The 23598-nt window shown below is 36.5% G+C and overlaps 1 protein-coding gene across 7 annotated transcripts in view; it reads right to left on the reverse strand.

Moving 5' to 3' along the window:
* EYA4 (EYA transcriptional coactivator and phosphatase 4) overlaps positions 1-8604 on the reverse strand; it is a 318081-nt gene extending 309477 nt beyond the window's left edge. For 2 of the 7 annotated variants that reach the window (XM_060190428.1, XM_060190430.1), the window contains exon 1: positions 7548-8329. The gene's annotated coding sequence lies outside the window, so the exon portion shown is untranslated. Of the gene's footprint in view, positions 1-7547; positions 8330-8460 lie in introns of those variants that run through there. The other 5 variants (XM_060190429.1, XM_060190425.1, XM_060190423.1 and 2 more) reach the window with 3 other exon arrangements.
* Between the last annotated feature and the right edge of the window lie 14994 nt (positions 8605-23598).

Below are 23598 nucleotides of genomic sequence, written 5' to 3' on the forward strand. Positions count from 1 at the left end.
CAAAAGGAAGCTAACAAAACACACCAATGTGAATAAATATGATCAAACGTTTTAGAGGTGCAAAGGAGGGTCTTGGAAGTAGATTCAGCATAATCCAGAATGTCTCCCCAACTGAGACAATGAGAAAAATTTCACTACATTTTTCATCATAAAGGTAGTCTAACCAAAGTGCCAAAGGAAAGTGGTGGTCTAATGTTAGCATGGTAATCTGAGAGACAAACTTGTGACTTTGGTTACTAGAGTTAACTCACTATGTTAACTGTTCCTTAGCACATGCTAAGTTAAAGTCAAACATATTAAAAGCAACTAAAAACTTCAATCTTTTCAAAAGTATATACAGCAGGAAGAAGTTTACTTTTTCACACTTCATTTGACATATATTCCACAACACTGATCATAAAGAAGCAATTATGTGAACTCCAGACTTTAGCTATTTTCATGAATGAAATCGTTTAAAACTACTATCAACAATTAAGGCGACAAAACGCACTTAAACTAAAATTCTTTTGGAGTTAACTAGCAGAAATAAAGCAGAAACAACAGCATCATAATACTTAAAAGTTCTTATAAAACATCTTGGTAGTTAGCATTGCTATTCTTAACAGACTTAGTGAGATTTGCATCTTAAATTACCTACTAGAAGCACATTTTGGGATTGCTGAAATGGACCAAAGGAAATTAGAATGTGATTCACCCACCTTGTGTTAAATTAGGAAAGAATTACTTGAGTCATAATCATACATGGATAATATATGTATATCTCTATTACAATATAATTATTTAAATGAAAAAAATAGCCAATTCAAAGGCTTGCTACTCCCTAAGTCATCATCACTTTCAACACACTGAACATATTAAGTTAGAAATATTCAATATCTTAAAACATTCAGGTCTTTTCAAATTTTTTGATATTATGAAATTTGAGACAGGTGAAATACAAAGAATAGATCATTCCACTGGGTATATTCAGAGCTCTGTAAATGTCTATATGAGCTTGTGGAGGATAAGCCCTCCTCCTTGTATGTGGTACACCTTTATTATTAAGGATAGAATTTTAAATTTAATGCTGCTTTTGTTAGTATAATTAAACTTAGTGGCATATAGACATAATAATCTATGATTTAATGGTAGTCTCTCACAAAAAAAATGTCTCTTTCATTTAAAAAATAAAGAAGGAACAGAAAGAAGAGTAGAAATAATTTACATAAAAATCTAAAGTCAAGTTAATTTATACCATTGTTGTTTCTTCATAAAGTTTTTAAAGGAAAAATAATAAAATATAATGAAATAAAAGTTCACATGTATAAGTTATAAGTATGTCATTCAACCTTGAATCTCCATGTGGAAAACATTTTGACTACTTTTTTATTTGCTTTTTAGATTTTTTTATTTTATAAGTACTAATCCGAAATAAATTATAGTTTGACTAATAAAACTATTTATGTTATACTAATATGAACAGATATAAACCTTTAACCAATATATTTATTATACTAGGGAATATTTTATAGTATTTAAAAAGTTTGCCTTTGTCTTGTTTTATTTCATTTCAGTGTATGAGCACTAACTCACTACAATAAATATTCAAAAATGTCCTCTTGTCAGAAAGCTCATTCATTTTCACACTGTTATAAGATCCTTTATAGAAATTTTAGTAACTAGCAATGATGGTGACTTCAAGACCACCTATATTCTGCTTCACAAAGCATAAGACACATTCTCCACTATGTTTATTCTAACATTTCTCTTAATAAAGAATTCTGTCATATAAGGAAATAAAAAATTAAAACCACTGCTTTAGTGGAAAAACCAGTTATAAAACATATTAAAAATATTAAATAGCAAAACAAAAATGTTCACCAAGCAGAGACTTTTAAAAGTCTGATATTTGTGTAATCTTAACATATTTCCAAAATATAAGTGCTCCAAGTACAGTTTAAATTTGTCCCTGGAAGTTCATTATATAGACCATTCTAGTTGGTTCATATGAATACTGACATTTGCTATTCATAGTTAATATCCAGGCTTAAGTAATAACAAAAAAATGAGTAGAGCTGGTAAGATATAAAGAATTATAAGGCTTGAAAACTTAAAAAAAAATTATTTAAGTGAAACAATCAAAAGATTTCTTCCTAAGTTCTTGACTTTAGAAATCAGTCTAAAATCGATTTCTTGAAATTCAGTTAATTTGATACAAACTTCCATAAATTAAGTGATTTTAGTCAAGTGATTACTTAGTATTTCTTAACACTGGAACATAAGAAAAAAAATTCCTATTTTTGGTCAGATCTTAAGTAATATTATCCATGAAATTACAGACATAATTTTAAATAGTTTTTATAACATTCTTAGAAATAAATATACAAGACAGTTCCATTCTTATAAATACATAACACTGTATATACAATGACAACAAAAATAAAATGAAGCACCTAAAATGACCCTATACACAAATGTTGGGATCAATACCTTGCATAATGTTCAAGCATAAGAGCTCTGCTGTCAGACTTCAGATCTGAGATCACTGCTATATCCCACTATGTGACTGGGTCTCAGAGGCCTCATTTATAAAATGAAAAACTGGTTTGCATAAACTAACCCCTGTAAAGATTAACTGTTACATTATGATAGTAAGAATGCTTGCTGATCACAATAATGATGACTTACACAGAAAACAAACTGCAACTAAACAATAAACAAACCATCCACTTTTCTTTTAAAATATATTTTAGTATAATAATATGCTTTAAAACTTCTCAAAATAAAATTTGGTATCATCAGTGTATATTGGTGTATTGCAACTTTACTTAGGAAGTATTTAAATACGATCAAATGGTCAAGCTTTACCTAACAAATTCAATATTAAAAAAAAAAACTTTCCTATAGAAAATTTTACATTAAAAATCCAAGCGTGATAATATAGGACTCTCTGTCATGACCTCAAAGCAAATTAAAATATATTTGCTTACTGTTGAGAAAGCTTAAAAAATGCTGTATTAAAATGTTCTTTAAAATGCTGTATTAAAATGTTCTTTAAATTAGAATTCCTGGCATGACAATATGGTGTTATTCTTTATCAGCTATGCACTGAAATCTCAAGGTGAGAAAGGGGCCATACCAATGCTGAAAGGTTTCAAATATCGAACTATACTATTATGTCAGTTCCCTAAGATCAATTAGCACCTTTCAATGACAAAAAGGGTTACAGTGACACTACAAGGTGGAGGTGAATGTTCTGAAACTGTTTTGAACTACAATCTAAATATGGTTTTGATAACTCAAAAATGGCTTCTATTTTTAAAAATCATCTATTTCATTTCTTTTTCCAAAAAGAAAGAAAACGAGCTGGGGAAATAAGAATAGTGGTATTCATTCTCAGCACCACTCTCCCAGTGAAAACATGGATGGGGACATGATAAGGTCACAAACTTCAAGAGTAAAATGGCGTATCACCAACCTACAGTGCCACAAGAAATACTAAAAGACAATAACATTTGCAAAGTCTTCAAACTTTCTCAAAGCAATCAAAACTGTTGGCATTTCTCTTGATATCTGCTTATTTCCTTCCACTAAGTTCAAGTCATATGATACCAAGTTCAGGTACCTGCATAATTTAGTGAATATTCACATGGTATCTCCTACACTTAAACACATCTAACCACAAAATGCAGTACTGCCTATACTGCAGTAAAATACACCACTGTGTTTCACTTATCTCTGAAACAAATGCCTGAAAGACCATGTCACTACTGTAGTTTACTGGGAAACATTCAAGAGAAGAGTACAGGAGAGAAGCAGGTATACTGCCCCATCACCCCAGTCCTCCTGGTGTTGGTTTCACTCACCTAGTAACCATTGTAATAAAATCTCCCAACTGGACTTCTGAATACAATTAGTGTAAGAGTCTCTACACGGAGGCACATTATAAGAGTTTATAACATGTAAAAATAACATTCATTTGACAACAACTGTCATGATTATATTGTCCCTGAAAATGCAAGGTATTCCAGAAGTTTTGTTGAGCTCTTCAATGAAAGGATTTGAATGGCTTCTATCTTTGATTGTATGCTTTTCTATTTGTTTCATAAATGAGTGATCTGAAATATTTACAACCAGACAGTACCTAATTTTAGGTTTTAAGTGCTTTAACAGCTCCATGAAATATGATCAGCAGCTGCAATACAGAACTATGGTGAATAAACTGCTTATAAAGGGGGCCTGTTTTTCTGAATGCTCACTGTTCCTACATAGAAATGAAAGATAATGAAAAATATAATGAATTCTTGCACTCATAAATTACTTAACACTTCACTAAGTTCTGAAAAAGATTATCTCCCCTCTTCTTGAATTTTGTATGAAAAGTGTGATGTTTCATTGAGCAAAACAAGTTTAATTTTATTATTTAAAAGCTATAATATGGCCTAGCACCCTAATTTTTCATAACAATAGTTATGGGTTTCCAACTTCTCTGAAAATTACCGATAGTTTAATTCCAGTGCATAAAATTTTGAAAACTGAAATACCGAGTCACATATATTTTTAGACATGGCACAAGTCATTTAAAACTTGCAACAGAGATAGAAAACATGAAACTGGACACTCTATTTCCCATGGCTATACAAAATTTATTTATACCCTAAATCACAATTATATTAGAAAAAAACTCTTAGAGATCATAAACAGAAAGCTTGTTTTTCTTTTAATTCAAAATAGTGTTTTGAGAAAAAAAATGTATTACAGCAAAATGACAAAGTATTAGTCTACCAGACTCCCCTGAAAAAAAAGATACTTTGATGGAAAGACAATTTTCAAACGATTTTGATAAGTTCTCCAGCATTAGAATCTCTGTTTTTAAATGCAAACAGTGATTATACTTGAACCAGCCCTTAAGGGTTGTTTTAATTTTATTATAGTACTTAAAATTAAATCTGTGGATATATAAGAATACATAAAGATTTCAGTTTGGAAAGGAAAAACTGAGTTTTTAGTATTCAGTAGAATACTAATTTCAAAAAAAAAAAAAAAGGATAACCAAGTAAATCTTATTTCAGTTACAGTTGTAAAACAACTTCCTATTATCAGGACTCTAAATGATGAAATATGCTACTCTCAGGTAACTGACAAAGAAAAATAGGCTTTGAAAACCATACTGATTTTAGAGCTTCAATTATTATGGAAGTCAAGGACACAATCTTAGTAATTAGAAAATAAAAAATTGTAGATAATCTAATTATGTTTCTTTTGAAACTACAACTGTCAAAACGTTTACATTTCTTGTATAGTCACTTCAAAAAAATGGTATAACTCTGCCTAACTTATAAGTTTAAATCAGGTGAAACAAATTATTTTATGGTCTGAAATAATAAAATGTGTGATGCAGCTACAATTGTGTTTGCTATTGTTGCCAGAAAAATAAGATACTGGCAGTCTAGCATTTTTTTTTCAAACAGATTCACGCACAATGCCTTTAAATGTAGTCTCCTAAAATGCATCATACCACGTAACAAAAATTTTTGTTTTAGGATTCTCTTCTTGCCTCCTTTCTTAGTATTTGGTTCTGAAGCTATATATACCCTGACTAGAAATATTTAAAAAGCAAACAGTGTTTCTGCTTACAGCCAAAGTTTTTCCGAAGAAAAGTTACCAAGTGCAATCCTTGTAGTGAAAAGCTTTTATGAAAACGTGTTAAAAATAAAAACAAGGCAGAGGGAAAAAAAAAAAAAAACTCTTAGCATTGTCAGGTGTATGAGGAAGTTCAGAAGTTGGTAAAGGGGAGCCCGTGGTAGTTCCGGTTCTGACTCCCACTTCAGTACTGCCTGGGCTCGCTCAAAAACCAAGTGCCCTAGGGTGCACGAAGTAGCCACTGATGGGAAAGGGAACAAAACGCCCTATTCGAAGTTATGCTTCGTTCCATCAATTACGTTGATCCCAGGGTGCCAAGCCAAAAGGGGTAAGGGAGAAAGAAAACTGGTAAGTATGAGCTCTTAATGTGAAACCTAACCTGTTGGTTCTCCTAGGTATCAGATTTTGGAAGTGTCTGTAATGACAGCCAGGAAAGCAAATTAATGGCCAAAGGCCCACTGGGTTTGAACACAAGACTCCTGTTACCTCCTCACAGATCAAGTACACAACAGTCACGCACACCGAGATGCTCCACGTGGAATTGCTCTGAATCAAAACACATGCTACCCCTAGTCTGCACCGTGGCTGAAAAGGCCAAGGGACCTGCACCTTCCTCCACTGCCATTTGGTCATCACTCCTGAACGACTCCCCTCCTTCTAATCAATGCAAGAGAGAGAGGAACAAGAGCCCGAGAAGAAGAAAATCTCCCAAAGACAACCTCCCACACAAACACACGTCCAAGGACATTCTCTATTAGTTTCGAGAGAAAAAGAAAAGAAAGGTGGTGGAGAGCAGAGACTCTGTTACCCTCACCTAGGGAGCTGTAGGAATGACAAAAAGTTGAAGTGCGCCCTCAGGGTATCTCACCACTTCGCCACCCGGACTCCAAGTTCAAACTCCCGAATATCTCCAAGCACTTCCGAATGGATAAAGTATACAAAGACAAAAACATCTTTAAAGCACCACTCAACGAAAGTTCTGGTTGCTGTGCGGCACACAATAAAATAAGCATGCACAAAGTTTATTCCAAATTCAGTTTAACCATTCTCAAACAGGGAGAGAATGTTTCAAGTCCTGTAACCACCCAGGACCCAACATGCTTGGAAAGGAGAGAAAACCTGCTCTCCCGGACGCCGGGTCCCTACGTTAGGAGAAGGTATAATCCCTCTGTAGCTTCGGTTTCCCAAACCAATGAACGCGACTATTCTGACAAGGCGCCTCGAATTTCAGAGACCCTGGCAAAAATTACTGGAGACATTCGGTCCACGCCATAAAAAAAAAAAAAAAAAAAAAAAAAAAGACTAAAATGAGGCGGCCACGGTTTAAAGATCTGGTCACGCTTCCAGATTAGAGCACAAGCATTAAAGGTACTCACACTCCCAAAAAGAACCCCCTCAACTCTCTCCCCACCTCAGTCCCCCACACCAGGGACCCTACATGGGATCCCTGGACCACACTCCTGAGTCTGGGTTACCTAGGGGGTAATGAAGATCACAGGATAGATATCCTTGGGGCTCACTCCTCCGACAAGAGGTGGGAGGGTGCAGGTAAGGAGGAGAGCACCTCGTTCAGTGTCTCGCTTCGGACAGGCAAACCGGACCCCTAACCTCAGGGCGCAGGAGGCGGGGACTGAGAAAGAGGGGTCTTCAAGAACTGAGCTCCCCGCCCCAATAGTAGCTGCCCAGATCTCAGACAACCAGCACTGTGCCACCGAGCCCCTGACGGGATCCCCAGCGCCCACACCCCGTCCTGCTGAACGTTCTCACTGCCACCCAACATTCTGCTCCCCCAGTGGACGACCCCTGCAAACCCCCTCTACGCACAGAGAGGCACTTTCGGGGGAGGGGAGGTCAGTCTCCCGGGTTCCCTCTAACCCGGACAGCCTGCGGGACCCAGGAGTTGGAAAGGGTTAGGGGGCACTCACCTCCCACCGCTGCGAGGGCTGGAGATCCCCGAAGTTCAAGTGCCTATCGCAGCAGCGGACCCGGGCTCCAAACTTGGGTATTTATTCTGGTTTCTTCCAGTGTCTTCGTTTCCCCTTTACGCAGTGCCTCTGGTGAAAACAAGACATCCCTTTCGGCCGCCACCACCACCCCCCAACAAATAGTGTACACAAGTGGGGGGGGGGAACACTACGAGGAGGAGGGGAGAGACCAGCTTCAGAGGGAGGAGGAAAGGCAAGGAGCCAAGGAGTCGCACTGACGCTGGGGGGTTGGGGGTGAGTGATAGCAGAAGCAAAGGAAAGGAAAAAAAAAAAAGAAAAGAAAGAAAAAAGAGCTGGCGCGCAGCCTCTGCAGTCCTCACTCCCGGCTTTCCCCGTAGCTCGAGCCCCCTCCGCTGGGGGAACAACTTGGCTTGAACTCGCGGCAAGTTTTGCGCCGAAGTGTGCGCTGCGCGGCGCAGCGCGGCGGGGCGGGCAGCCCTCCACTGGCGCGGGGCTGGGGGCGGGGGACGCGGCGGGCTGCTTGGGGGCGCACAGCTCCGGGCGCTGGGGGCGACGACGTGGGGAGCCCACTCCTTTCCACGCGGCCACCCGCGATTGCCTGTTGTCATCCTTTGCGGGTCCGCTCAGGGCTCTGGGTGTCCCGGGTGGCGCCACCTTAATCTCCCCGCCACCCCCTCCCCGTCACCCCCTCTACGATCTTCCAGAAAAGGGAAGAGACCCGGACAGTGACACAGTAGTTTATCTCCCCCCCACACACACACACACCTGCTTCAGAAACGAGAAAGACCCACCACCCCCCACTTTCCACCCCCCTTAAAAAAAATCCTGACTATGCCAAGTACCCAGGCAGATAGGCCATTGAGGGCCCCCTGCTGGACTCCTTTCCACTTACCCCCAAAAGAATAGACAGAAGGGACTTCTACTTGCAATAACGTGGAATAGAAACACACACCCCACGCCAGACTGGGGAGCTTTCTCTGAAGGAAGAATTGCCCTTTTTTTCGGTAGAGATGAATGGTATGGAGGAGTAAGCAGTCCAGAGATTGGCTATGCTGGGAAGTGCCTGGGTCCTTTCCAGTGCTGGGCTCAGGTATAGGCATCCCTTCCAGATGTCCAAAGGTCAGGCAGTGATGTCTGACTTCCAAGACAACGTCAGAGCTTTCCCAGGCACATTGCTGAAATGACATTTCATGCTTTAGCCTTCTACTTGTGAGTATTTGTGCTCACATAGATTTAATACTTTATATACACAGATATGTGTATGTATTCCAACCAGAGGCCACCAAGTAAGCAATGCATTAAATGATATTCTACTTAATCACTTCTTCCTAAAGTCTTTTTTTTAAATATTTATTTTATTTATTTATTCCCTTTTGTTGCCCTTGTTGTTTTATTGTTGTAGTTATTATTGTTGTTGTCGTTGTTGGATAGGACAGAGAGAAATGGAGAGAGGAGGGGAAGACAGAGAGGAGGAGAGAAAGATAGACACCTGCAGACCTGCTTCACTGCCTGTGAAGCGACTCCCCTGCAGGTGGGGAGCCGTGGTTCAAACCGGGATCCTTATGCCGGTCCTTGTGCTTTGTGCCACCTGCGCTTAACCCGCTGCGCTACAGCCCGACTCCCCTTCCTAAAGTCTTTTATGTCTTTCAGGAACATCTGCTTTAAATGTCCCAGTAATTATAGCCATTTTCATTTATTCAGAACTTACTGCGTGTTGGTCATTAGTCTGGTAATTATGGTGCAAGTGAGTTCAGTTCATTTTCACAGTTCTTAGTGCTTATTAAACCTGTATCAGAGATGAGGAAATTCAGACTTAAAGAAATCCAGTGATCTCTAACCATAAATCCCATGATTTAGCGAGCAAACCTACCTTAGTATGTGAACTGAGAAACTACATGTTATCTGATAGTTTTGATATATTGTCAACTAAATTTTGTTTCAAAAACTGTTCAGAAAGACAAGTTATGTTTCCACTTGGTCTTCTACTTTTAGAGACACTGTCAATTTCAAAAAGTAAATATTGAATACTGATAGTTAATTGATTTTAATTAGTAGGACATTATCATTATTAACAACAAAGTGTGAGGTGATAAATTTAAGGTTATAATGAGGCTTACTGCTACTCTCGTCATTCACTAGCTGGTTTTTCCTCCAGATTTATTTTAGAGGACTTTAGGCACTGCCAGACCTAATGCCTTCTTTTGGTTCCCAATGTAGAATATGTTCTAGCCAGTGGTTTTAGAGCAAAAGGGATTTGAAGCATGATCTAGAACCCATCTAGTCTGAAAAGAGTGTCAGTTAAATATGCATTTAAGAGAAATACATTAATGGGCAGATTTACTTTGCAGATCTTGTCTCTCTCAATATTTAGATGCTAAACATAAGGACTCAGAATTATTACTTTTTATTTATTAATTTTTTTTATTTGTTTGGGTGAAAGATAGTAGGAGAGAGAGAGAAAAAAAAAAAACAGACATCACTCTGGTACCTGTGCTGCTGGGGATCGAACTTAGGACCTCATGCTTCAAGAGTCTAATGCTTTATCTACTGTGCCACCTCCTGGACCACAGGACTCAGAATTTTTAAAACCAATTTCTGTGTATTCCTAAATAGTTCTTTTAAACCACTGTGATGCTGTTATTACTACTGGTTGCAGTTAGCAGAATAGTGGCTCTTATTAACACAGTGTATAATAAAGTGTTAAAAAGTAAGTACGTAGTTTAAATGTCTTGTGAGTTGTTCAGTGTCTAAAAATGATATGGGTGTAGCAAATATCATGTGAAAAAATTAGCACAATGCCAAATTTAGTACTGTCCCTCTTAAAATTACTGACTTTCATTTTGGTAGTATATATTTTTATTTCTAAGTAAAGGTATGAAGGTGCATCATTTAGATAAAATAAAAATGCATGATTATGCACTACATACTGTCCATACAAATATATACTATTGCATGTTTCTTTGTTCCCTTATAAAAGCATATTTTCAAGCCTGGGAGGTAACTCAGCAGGTAGTGTATATAATTTACCTTACATGAGACTGCCAGGATTGACCACCAGGAGCACTATGGACAGCAGCATGGAGCTTCACAGACATTAGAGTATTACTTTAATGTCTCTCCCTCTCCCTTCCCCTCTGTCTGTTACTTTCTCCTCTTTCTTCTCCTTCTAAATATATAGAATTTTTTTAAAAAATGGCCCTGGGTAGCAACCAGGTGGTATTTCTCATGTACTAGACCCTTCATTCATCCCTGGTGAATGCAAATATAGTAAAATAAAATCATATTTTCAACAGTGCTGGCCTTGTTTTCAAGTTACTTTGTTCTCACATTGTTTTATGTACCTAAATAAGAATACATTTACAGAAGCATCTCCCAAACCAATTATATCACAATACTATTCAATTTCTTATTACTATCTTTAAATCAATTAATCTAGACTTGAATATACATAAATTACATAACTGGACTAAGCAAGACTTTTTATTAAAATTTCTTTATTGGGGAATTAATGTTTTACATTCGACAGTAAATACAATAGTTTGTACATTTCCCAGTTTTCCATATAACAATACAACCCCTACTAGGTCCTCTGTCATCCTTTGTGGACCTGTATTATCCCCCACACCCACCCCAGAGTCTTTTACTTTGATGCAATACACCAATTCCAGTTCAGGTTCTACTTGAGTTTTCTCTTCTGATCTTGTTTTTCAACTTCTGCCTGAGAGTGAGATCATCCCATATTCATCCTTCTGTTTCTGACTTATTTCACTTAACATGATTTTTTCAAGGTCCATCCAAGATTGGCTGAAAACAATGATGAAGTCACCGTTTTTAATAGCTGAGTAGTATTCCATTGTGTATATATACCACAACTTGCTCAGCCACTCATCTGTTGTTGGACACCTGGGTTGCTTCCAGGTTTTGGCTATTACAAATTGTGCTGCTAAGAACATGTGTGTACACAGATCTTTTTGAATGGGTGTGTTGGGTTCCTTAGGATATCTCCCTAGGAGAGGAATTGCAGGATCATATGGTAGGTCCGTTTCTAGCCTTCTGAGAGTTCTCCAGACTTTTTCTCCACAGAGGTTGGACCAATTGACATAACCACCAACAGTGCAGGAGGGTACTTTGACCCCACACCCTCTCCAGCATTTGCTGCTGCTACCTTTCCTGATGTATGACATTCTCACAGGAGTGAAGTGGAGTGGTATCTCATTGTTGTCTTTATTTGAATTTCTCTGACAAGCAAAGACTTGGAGCAATTTTTCATGTGTTTCTCAGCCTTTTGGATCTCTTCTGTGGTGAATATTCTAATTATTTTTTCTCTTTTGTTGCATTTTTTTATTGTTGTTGTAGTTATTATTGTTGTTATAGATGTCATCATTGTTAGATAGGACAGAGAGAAATGGAGAGAGGAAGGGAAGACAGAGGGGGGAGAGAAAGAGAGACAACTGCAGACCTGTTTCACCGCCTGTGAAGCGACTCCCCTACAGGTGTGGAGCCAGGGCTCGAACCAGGATCCTTACGCCGGCCCTTTGCACTTCACACCACGTGCGCTTAACCCAATGAGCCCGACTCCTGAAGTGAATATTCTATCCATATTCTCTCCCCATTTTTGGACGGTGTTATTTGTTTTCTTGTGGTTGAGTTTGGCAGGCTCTTTTTACATATTGGTTATTAAACTCTTGTCTGATGTATGCCATGTAAAGATCTTCTCCCATTCTGTGAGGGGTCTCTTGGTTTGGGTAGTGGTTTCTTTTGCTGTGCAGAAGCTTTGTAATTTGATGTAGTCCCATAGGTTCATACTTGCCTTAATCTTCTTTGTAATTGGATTCATTTCATTAAAGATGTCTTTAAAATTTATGCGGAAAAGAGTTCTGCCAGTATTTTCCTCTAAGTATCTGAGTGTTTCTGGTCTAACATCCAAGTCCTTGATCTACTTGGAATTTACTTTTGTATTTGGTGAAATATAGTGGTTCAGTTTGATTCTTTTGCATGTTTCAACCCATTTTTTTTTCCAACACCATTCGTTGAAGAGACTCTGCTTTCCCCATTTAATAGTCTGGGTACCTTAGTCAAAGATTAGATGTCCATAGGTGTGGGAGCTCAGTTCCAGGCTCTCAGTTCTATTCCACTGGTCAGTGTGTCTATTCATGTACCAGTACCGAGTAGTTTTGATGACAAAACTATATGTAGCCCTATAGTACAATTTGAGGTCTGGCAGCATGATACCTCCAGTTCTATTTCTTTGCAAGATTGTTTTGGCAATTCTAGGACTTTTTTGGTTCCAGATAAACATTTGTAGCATTTGTTCTATTCTCCTAAAAATGTGTTTGGGAGCTTGATGGAGATAGCGTTAAATTTATATATGGCTCTGGGTAGTATATTCATGTTGATGATGTTAATTCTTCCAACCTATGAACATGGAATATCTTTACATTTCTTTTTCAATTTATTTGAGTAGTGACTCATAATTTTCAGTATACAAGTCTTTCACTTCTTTGGTTAGGTTTACTCCTAGATAGTTTATTGTTTTTGTTGCTATAGTAAAAGAAATTGGTTTCTGGATTTTAACTTCTTCTAACAGTATTTGCATAGAGGAATGCTATGAACTTTTATATGTTAATTTTGTAGCCTGACACCTTACTGTATTGCCCGACAATTTCCAAAAGCCTCTTGCTGGATTTCTTAGGTTTTTCTATGTATATGATCATGTCATATGAAAATAGAGAGGGTTTGACTTCTTTTCTTCCAATCTGTATCCCTTATTTCCTTGCTTCTGCCTGATTGCTATGGCAAGAACTTCCAACACTATGTTGCATAGTAATGGTGATAGTGGGCAGCCTAATCTGAGGGGAAATGCTTCCAGTTTTTCACCATTGAGTATGATATTGGCTGTAGGTTTGCTATATATAGACTTCATTATCTTCAGGAATTTTCCACCTATTCCCATTTTTTGTAGTGTTTTGATCATAAAGGGATGTTGTATTTTGTCAAAGGCTTTCTCTGGATCTATTGATATGACCATTTGGTTTTTGGTCTTGCTTTTGTTGATGTGATGGATCACGTTGATTGATTTATGTATATTAAACCAACGTTGCATTCCTGGGATAAACCCCACTTGGCCATGATGAACAATCTTTTTCATATACTTCTGTATCTGGTTGGCTAAAATTTTGTTCAATATTTTAGCATCTATGCTCATCAGAGATACTGATCTGTAGTTTTCTTTTTTGGTTGTGTCGCTGTCTGCTTTTTGTATCAAAGTAATGTTGGCTTCATAGAAGGTGGAAGGGAGTAATCCAGTGTCTTCAATCTTCTGGAAGACTTTTAAAATTAGAGGTATTAGTTCTTCTTTGAAGGTTTTGTAGAATTCACTTGAAAAACCGTCTGGTCCAGGACTTTTATTTTTGGAAAATTTTTTGATAACTGTTTCAATTTCATTAGGTGTGTTGGGCATGTTTATGTTATCTAGTTCCCCTTTACATAATTTTGGAAGTTTTTAGGTATCTAGGAAATTGTCTATTTCTTCTGGGTTCTCTAGCTTGGTGGCATATAGTTGTCATAGAAGTCTCCCATGATATACTGAATTTCTGTGGTGTCTGTTGTGATATCTCCTCTTTCATTTATGATCTGAGTTATTTGTGTCTTCTCCCTTTTTTTGTTTTGTGAGTCTGGCTAGAGGTTTGTGGATTTTGTTCTTTTGATGAACCAACATTTACTTTCATTGATCTTTTGTATGATTTTCTTATTTTCAATATTATTGATTTCTGCCCTAACTTTAGCTATTTCTCTCCTTCTGTTTGCTTTAGGATTCCTTTGTTCTTCTTCTTCTAGGTACTTAAGGTGTGAAATCAGGTTATTTATTTGTGCTTTTTGTTGTTTCCTAATGTGTGCTTGTATGTCTATGAACTTCCCTCTCAGTACTGCCTTAGCTGTGTCCCAAATATTTTGATAGCTTGTGTCTTCATTTACATTGATCCCTCGAAACATTTTGATTTCTTCCTTTTTTTCCTTTTTGACCCAGTGGTTGTTAAGAAGTGTACTGTTGTGCTTCCACATTTTGGGAATATTACTAATCTTTTGTTGATTGTTAAGTGTTAGTTTAATTCCACTGTGGTCTGAGAAGATGCTTGGGATGATTTTAATGCTCTTGAATTTGCTGATGCTGTCTTTGTGGCCTAACATTTGGTCTATCTTCGAGAATGACCCATGTGGACTTGAGTAAAATGTGTAATCCAGTTTCTTGGGATGAATGACTCTGAAAATGTCCAATAGTTCTAGTTTATCTATCTCCTCATTTAGCTCCCTCATGTCTTTATTGATTTTCTGCCTGGATGATCTGTCAAGTTGAGAAAATGGGGTGTTGAAGTCCCCTACTATTCCTGTGTTGCTGTTAATATATTGCTGTAGCTCTTTCAGTAGATGTTTGATATATTTAGATGGCTTCTCATTGGGTACATAGATGTTAATAATTATTAAGTCCTTTTGATTGACTGATCCTCTTAGGATTAAGTAATGTCCATCCCTATATTTATAAATTTTACTTATTTTGAAGTGTATAATGTCAGATATGAGTATAGCTATTTCTGCCCTTTTGTGTCGGCCATTGGCTTATATAATAATTTTCCATCCTTTCACTTTGAGTCTGTGTTTGTCTTGTTGAGTTAGGAGGGTTTCCTGTAGACAGCATATTGTTGGGTTGTGTTTTCTGATCCATCTTCCTACTCTGTGACTTTTAATAGGTGAATTCAGACCATTGACATTTATTGATATCAAAGATTGAAGATATTTTAATGCCATTCTCGTAGAGTTTTAGAGTGTTCTGATATATGGCATATTTATGGTGGTCTGACTGCTTATAGGAGACCTTTCACAACTTCTTTCAAGGCAGGCTTGGTGATAGTTGAATCTTTCAACTGTTGCTTGTCTGAGAAGGTTTTTATGCTTCCATCTAGTCTGAATGACAGTCTAGAAGAATACAGTAGTCTTGGTTGAAAGCATTTCTCATTGAACACTCGATAGATATTTTGCCATTCTCTTCTGGCCTGTATTGTTTGTATGGCGATGTCTGCTGCTAATCTTATGGGTTTTCCCCTGTAGGTGACTCTTTGTTTTTCTCTTGCAGCCTTCAGGATCCTTTCTTTATCCTTATTCCTTTCCATTCTAAATATGATGTGTCTTGGTGTTTTTAAGTCTGGGTTAATTCTGTTTGAGACTCTCTGGGCTTCTTGAACCTTTATGTCTTTTATGTTGACTATACAACTGAGTTTACCAAAGGGTAGAAGAAGGGAGACAGCAAGAGAAGACCAAGAGGGACAGAAAGGTGACATGATAGAATAGTCAATCCCCAGCACCATCATAAAGCAGAACTAAATAGTACTCTGGCATATATATATATATATATATATATATAATTTTTTTCAAAATAAATATTTTTAAGTGACAGGAGTCCAATGATAGGGGGCTATTGTTACTTTAGTGCTGGCCTTGATTTGGCATTATGTATATTAATTATTAATTTGTACTTCTAAAACATATATAGTGTTAAAACCATTATTTCATTGAAAAATATTAAAAAAAAGTTTTGCAAATGAAATAATACTATGGAAATAAACTCTATTTATCCTGACACCAGTTTGAAAAAAAAAAACTGTCTTAAATCATTCTTAGGTTTATTAAACTGTTCAAAACATGTTTTCTACCCTCCTTTGCCCATTACTATAGACAAAATTTGGATCCAATATCCTTCAAATAATCAATTTCTTATTCTGTTTTTATACTGGAGCATCACTCAGCTTTGGCTATTGGTGGTGCCAAGGATCAAATTTGGCATCTCTCCTTAGTTCTTTAGGTGTTATTTTTTAGAGTCTATTTTCATTCAATTATTGATTTCTTTGCCAAAAATATACTTCAAATATCTGAATTTTTAAAATTATTTCTTTCTTTAAACATTTAAAAAATATTTTGTTTATTTTTATTTTATTGGCTAGAGACAGAGAGAAAACAAGATGGAAAGGGAAGAAAGACACCTGCAGCATTTCTTCACCACTCATGAAGCTTTCCTTTTTTTTTTGCTTTGTTAATATTTTTTATTATTATTTATTTATTTATAAAAAGGATTCATTGACTAAACCATAAGATAAGAGGGGTACAACTCCACACAGTTCCCACCACCAAAACTCCATATGCCATGCCCTCCCCTGATAGCTTTCCTATTCTTTATCCATCTGGGAGTATGGACCCAAGGTCATTGTGGGATATAGAAGGTGGAAGGTCTGACTTCTGTAATTGCTTCTCCATTGAACATGGGCATTGACAGGTTGATCCATACTCCCAGTCTATCTCTCTCTTTCCCTAGTAGGGTGGGGCTCTGGGGAGACAGAGCTCCAGGACACATTGGTGGGGTTGTCTGTCCAGGGAAGTCTGGTCTACATCATGCTAGCATCTGGAACCTGGTGGTTGAAAAGAGAGTTAACATACAAAGCCAATGGAGCTCCAGTGGTGCAATCAGTTAGCATGAGGTACTTAAACAAAATACAAAGTCTAATTGTTGAACAATCATGGACCTAATGGCTGAAACAGTGTAGATGAAAAGTTTAGGGTCCTCCTTTTTGTAGATAGCTAGTAGTCATATTTTAGTTAAATTCCAAAGGGCCTGTGGCTATACTAGGTTTTTTTTTTTTTCTTTCTTTTTCTTTTTTCCCCTGAGCCTGAAATCTGATATGCAGGTTGATCCAAGTTATTGTCTGGGGAGATGATGTCACGGCTGGGAAAGGAGCAGACAGCTGGATCAGGGAAGAGAGTAGCTCCATAATAGAAGCTTTCCTTCTATAGGTGAGGACTAGGGGCTTGAGCCCAGGTCTTTAAGCATGATAATGTGTGCTTTCAAGCTGGTGAGCCACCTCCTAGCCCCTTGTTTTTCTGTCTTACTTTAAAATTCAAATGTTGCATAAGCATACTACTAAAAACCAAATTAAACTCTTGAGAAATTAAAGTACCAATCATTATTATTTCTTTCCCTCAACTATCCCTTCCACTCAAAGGTTATATTAGTTCTTAAGCAAGGTGGAGGTTAGGGTGGGGAGGGCAAGAACATGAAGTGGCAGCCTCTGTTGGTTCAACTTGTAAACTCTCTAAGTAAAGAGGGTAAAGCAAGTAGAAAAAGAGACTCTCAAAAGAACTGAAAGGACATGTAGGAGAAGGACCTAAAGTTTGAAATCTTTGGGAAAATTCTGGAAGTGACTCAGAACATTCGCAGATCTTACATGACATGAGTAAGACCATATCCATAAACATTCAGATTCATCTAAGAAAGTATATATTATTTGGGGACAGGGAATAAATTTAACTTTTTATCAAATTTCAGTGGAAATATAAAGTTCAGTTATTAGCAATTCCCTTAACCAACCTAGAAGTCTCTATAGTTATTGTCTACTATTTGCTTATTTTTCAAGTGTGCATGACACTGTTTTGGCATTGGATTTTGTATAAATCAGATTAAACAAACAAATCCTTCTAGAAGCTCATAATCCTAAACATAATTTTTTATTTCATTTAAAATTAACCTTAGGGGAAAAATAATTCTATCCCAGTTTAGTAAACAAACTTTAGGGTAAAACAGATGAAATTAAACATTACATTCACCTCCCAAAGAAAACAAAAGCCTGAATGCATGTAGAAATAATCCCTAAATAAATCTTTTGAGTTATTCCCTGTTGGTATACCTTTGAACTCCAACTGGAAGTCTATACAATTCTTAAAAAATAAAGCCATTCAATTCTCAATAAATTCTAAGCCAAATTCTTTGAGCTTTGAAAGGCTGAGCAGCATCAATATAAATTAGATTTTAACACTGTTTTTGCTCCATGTTACCAATGAAAGAGTATGGTACAAATGAGGATAGAACATGATTGCCCAGGAATCTAAAGTACTGTGTTGCTGGTTTTCTAAATCTATAAATAAACACACTTTATGAGTAATTTTGTGTAAACAGATCAAGCTTAAAAAGGTTTCTACTGGTTTGTGAAAGTGAAGAAATCAGATCTGCAGGGTGCCTGTTGGGTCATTCTCTTCTGTTGGGCTCTTGGTTAAACTTCCTCATTCTTGGCAGTCTCTAAAGGAAAGGAAGTGCACACTCTCTGGGAGACAGCCTCATTATATTTACTTTTAAATTCTTGTATTTTTTTCTCAGCTGAAAAATCCTTCTAGAACCATACTGTTCAATTTTATTCTATTTTTCATGTTTACATCCAACCTTCAGATATTTATAAACAGATATTATGCCCACTTTTAGTCATCTGTTAGCCATGTTAAACAAATATAAGGTCTTTTAATCTTGCTTCTCAGTCTCTCCAGGCTCTTAATAATTATTATTGGTTGTCTCTGAACAATTTCCAATTTCTTAGATGTTCATTTTTGTTAGCAGTACCCCATATGAAATGCACTGCTCCAAGTTTGCTCTCATTAACATTCTGTTATAAAGTTTATATGCATATTTTTGTTTTCAGTTGACATGTTTTGACTTCATTGCAAATTCTCACCAACTCATTCATTCTTTTTTAAAATTTTTCCCCACTTCTTTAGAAACTCTTTCAGAGGTAACAATTCTCAGTAATTCTGTAAGGCTAGCATTACCATAGTACTACAATTAAGATAAAACATTTTAAGAAAATATCTTGGCATTGAGGAAATATCAGAGTCAGAGTGGTTATACAAAAAGACAAGAAAGGAAGGAAGGAAGGAAGGAAAGAAAGAAGGAAGGAAGGAAGGAAGGAAGGAAGGAAGGGAGGAAGAGATGAAGGAAGGAAGGAAGGAAGGATGGATGGAAGGAAGGGAGGGAGGAAGGGTCCTAATTCTACTTCCAAACACTAACTTACATATAATTTTTTCCACTAGGTATAGTATATCTTTTGGAATACTATAATAATCCTCACTTCTTAATGCCAAGTGCATAATTTTTAAAAATATATAATCTCTATTTATTTACTTGCTAAAGACAGCCAGAAATTGAGAAAGAAGGAGGTGATAGAGAGAGAGAGAGAGAGACAAAGAGACACCTGCAGCCCTGCTTTACCACTCTCAAAGCTTTACCCCTGCAGGTGGTGAGGGAGGCTCCAGCCAGGATCCTTGTGCATCCTAACATGTGAACTCAACCAAGTGCCCCACCACCTGGTCCTAAACATATATATTTTAAAATTAAATTAAATTTATTTATAGGATAAAAATAGAAAATATCAACAAAACCATAGGGTAAGAGGGATAAAATTCCACACATTTCCCACCACCGGAGTTCCATATCTCATCCCCTCCACTGGAAACTTTCCTATTCTTTATCTCTCTGGGAGTATGAACCCAGGATCATTATGGGGTACAGAAGGTGGGAGGTCTGGCTTCTGTAATTGCTTCTCTGCTGAACAGGGGCATGGACAGGCTGATCCATACTCCCAGCCTATTTCTATCTTTTCCTAGTGGGTAAGCCTCCTGAGAGATGGAATTCCAGGATACATTGTGGGGTCGTCTGCCATGGGGGAGTCAGGTTGGAGTCATGGTAGCATCTGCAACTTGATGTCTGAAAAAGCATTAAGACATAAAGAAGAACAAATTGCTTAATAATCTGGAACCTAAAGGTAAGAATATAACAGATGAGATTCGGGGTCTCCATTTTTGAAAAAAGTTAGTAGGTTTATTTTAGGTATATTCTAAGCCCCCCCCCCCCCGTGACTTTACTAAATTTGTCTGACCCTGACAGCTAATGTGCAAGTGGGCCAAAGATATTATCTGGGAGGTAGTGCTAGGGTTGGAAATTGAACTAGAAAAGTGCACAATTTTAAATGATAGCAGCAGACCAAAGATGAACAGTTTTACTTTGCTGTCCCTTTGGGTTTTTTTGCTTTTAAACTACATATATTAACCCATTGTTTATACAGCTACTTATTACATGTCCTTGTGATGTTTTCTTTTTATTTTAAATAGTAAATTGTAATTTGAAAGATATCCAATACAAAATTCTGTTGTTGGTGGAAAAAGAAACTTTACAGAAAGCAGATAAATTGATTTATACTAATACATTTGACATGTATCTAGCATTCATTTATTTTACAAAATATTGATGTCCAAAAATGGCTAAGTTATAGCTATCCATTTAGTCTAAACATGTCTAGTAAAGATAATTGAACATAATAAGAAAAACTTTGTAATGTTCAGTCCTTCCACTATAAGAGGACATTGAGAAACAATTGTTTTACACTATTTTTCAGTTTTAAGAATATAGTTTCTGTCCTACCTCAACACACACTAAAATCTACTTTTCTGTTTACCTGATGCTTCCTTTCACCACAAGCCTTCCAAAATTAATCAGCATCGTGTACCTCTATGGCTCAATTGTTATATCTTAGAAACCTTGCTTGTGCTCCCACCCCTTTATTGAAACTTGCCTTTTTAATACCATCAGTGGTTCCTAGTAAACACTTTTTAGTCTTCATCATTCATGATTTCCAGGAAGTATTTGGTTATACAGACAATAGTCCTCTGCCAACTTTACTTTTGACTCCCACCATTCTGTTCTTATTCTTTGCTTGTTACTTTATAGCTTCTACAAAGTTTATTCTTTCACACTAAAAAATAGAACTTAGATGGAGATTCTGTTCTCTTTCTCCACTATGTTATTTCCTTTTATAATTCATTCACTTCTGTTTTCTCTTCTTTCCTCTGTAAATGAGAGGCATGCTGTCTTAAATTTTCTTTCCAGATGATTGGGCATTCTCAGTTATAGCTGCTGTTGCATTAGAATGTTAGCCTGCTGGAATTGGGGAGATAGTATAGTGGTTATGCAAAAGGCTTTCAGGCCTGAGACTACTGAAGTTTCAGGTTTAATCCCCAGTACTATCATAAGCCAAAACTGAGCAGTACTCTGGTCTTTTTGTCTATGTCTTTCTGTATTTCTCTTATTAAAACAAAAAATATGTAAAATAAAATAATTTGGAGGATTCAGGTTCTGGAACATGATGGCAGAGAAGGACCTAGTGGGAGTTGAATTGTTATATGGAAAACTGGAAAATGTTATGCATGTACAAACTACTGTGTTTTACTGTCAACTATAAACCATTAATTCCCCAATAAAGAAATTAAAAAAAAGAATTTTAGGTTACTGTGTTTAGGCTGCTGAAGATTATTCAACTTTGCAATTTCTATCTTTAACTTAATGCTAAAAAGTGAAAGTCAGTGATCTTATCTTTTTTCTTTTTGCATTGCTTTGAATTTATTTTCTAATTCCATCTACCCACATACATATTACCTATAAGCAACTGTACTATAAACCACTATCCCTTCAATGATATTATATGAAAAATAGTTTTTGAAATTATTTTATTATTTTAAAATATAAATCAAAATATATTCAGAGCTAAGATTTTAGGAAACTTGCATTTAAAAACATACATCACTAACTTTTATGAAGTAATTTATTCCAACTGCTTCTCTACCTTGCTTACTCCACAGTAACAAACAACTGAGCAATAAAAATCAAAATAATTTATTTCCTTTCATTTTTCTATGGCAATTACATAATAACTACCATTAAGTAAATAACTTTATAAGCTTATAGATTTGATTGTTATCTGGCCCAAATTCTCTGGCAATACAATTCCAGTTGCAGAGATTATTACAGAAATAGAAATAGAAGATAATTCTTTGAGTTGGACCCCATGTTAGATGAAGTTACTAGTTATATAAATTGTTAAAATGAACTCCCTAAATATAATTTATTTTTATAAAAATATGCAAATAATTTAAAAGTAACATAATTAGCTAGACTTATACTTTTTAATGTCTTTTTTTTCCAAACTGCTTCTCTGTAACACCATATACTTTCTAGTAAAATAAAAAATGCATAAAACAATTTCATAGTGTAGGTGATCTATATCAGCTTCCAATATGTAAGTTGGTATATATTGTAGAATTTCATTGCAAAGATGGATGAATATGATTCATTTATCATAATTACCAGATTTCAGGAATCAAGAGAAGTGAACTATCCTTTTTCAAATACAAGTAACATACAAGTAGTATGTGACAGATTATATCTGAAATGAAAGAATATGCTAGAATTGGTATACATACACACACACACACACACACACACACACACACACACATATATACATAATGCTGTGTTGGTACGCTTCTAGTTCTGCTTCTGGGATCTAGTTCTGCTTGTTACATTGCTTGACATTGTGGTCTATTTACATGGTCTTTTCTGTTACATTGGTTTGGTCTCACTCTCCCCCGCCAGGAGATTTGGTTTTAGTCCTTGCTAGTTTTCCCGCTTCTCCCTTCTCCCCACACCCTACCCTACCTACTTCCTGAGTTCCTGCAGCTACCGCAGGAGGAGAAAGATGAAGGAGCACATTGCCCACTTCTGAATAAAGATTAAACTGCGTTCTCAGCTTAGCTGTGTGTCTCTGGTCGTCTCTCTTACCCACCCATGAAGCCAGCCCTGGCAAAAACAACAATGCTGCTTTTAGTAGAAATTTGCTTTCAGTCTTTTAAAGTAAAGCAGGATGACTACTGTTTTAATAGAAAATTTAAATTAATTGTTTTTAGAGTAAAACAGGACTTCTTTTAAGTTTTACTCTTAACTTTTAATTTTAGTATTAAATTGAAATTAAAAGATATATGCTCTATAAACATTAGATAAATATTACCAATACATTTATATTACAAGGTGTGGAATAAGTATGTATGTATATGTATATATGTATATACATTTGCCTCCAGGGTTCTCGCTGGGGCTCGGTGCCTGCACTGTGAATCCACATTTCCTGGAGGCTTTTTTTTTTTAATATTTATTTTATTTATTTATTCCCTTTTGTTGCCCTTGTTGTTTTATTGTTGTAGTTATTATTGTTGTTGTCGTTGTTGGATAGGACAGAGAGAAATGGAGAGAGGAGGGGAAGACAGAGAGGAGGAGAGAAAGATAGACACCTGCAGACCTGCTTCACTGCCTGTGAAGCGACTCCCGTGCAGGTGG

Source organism: Erinaceus europaeus, chromosome 4 (assembly GCF_950295315.1).
Source record: "Erinaceus europaeus chromosome 4, mEriEur2.1, whole genome shotgun sequence".
NCBI classification, from domain to species: domain Eukaryota; kingdom Metazoa; phylum Chordata; class Mammalia; order Eulipotyphla; family Erinaceidae; genus Erinaceus; species Erinaceus europaeus.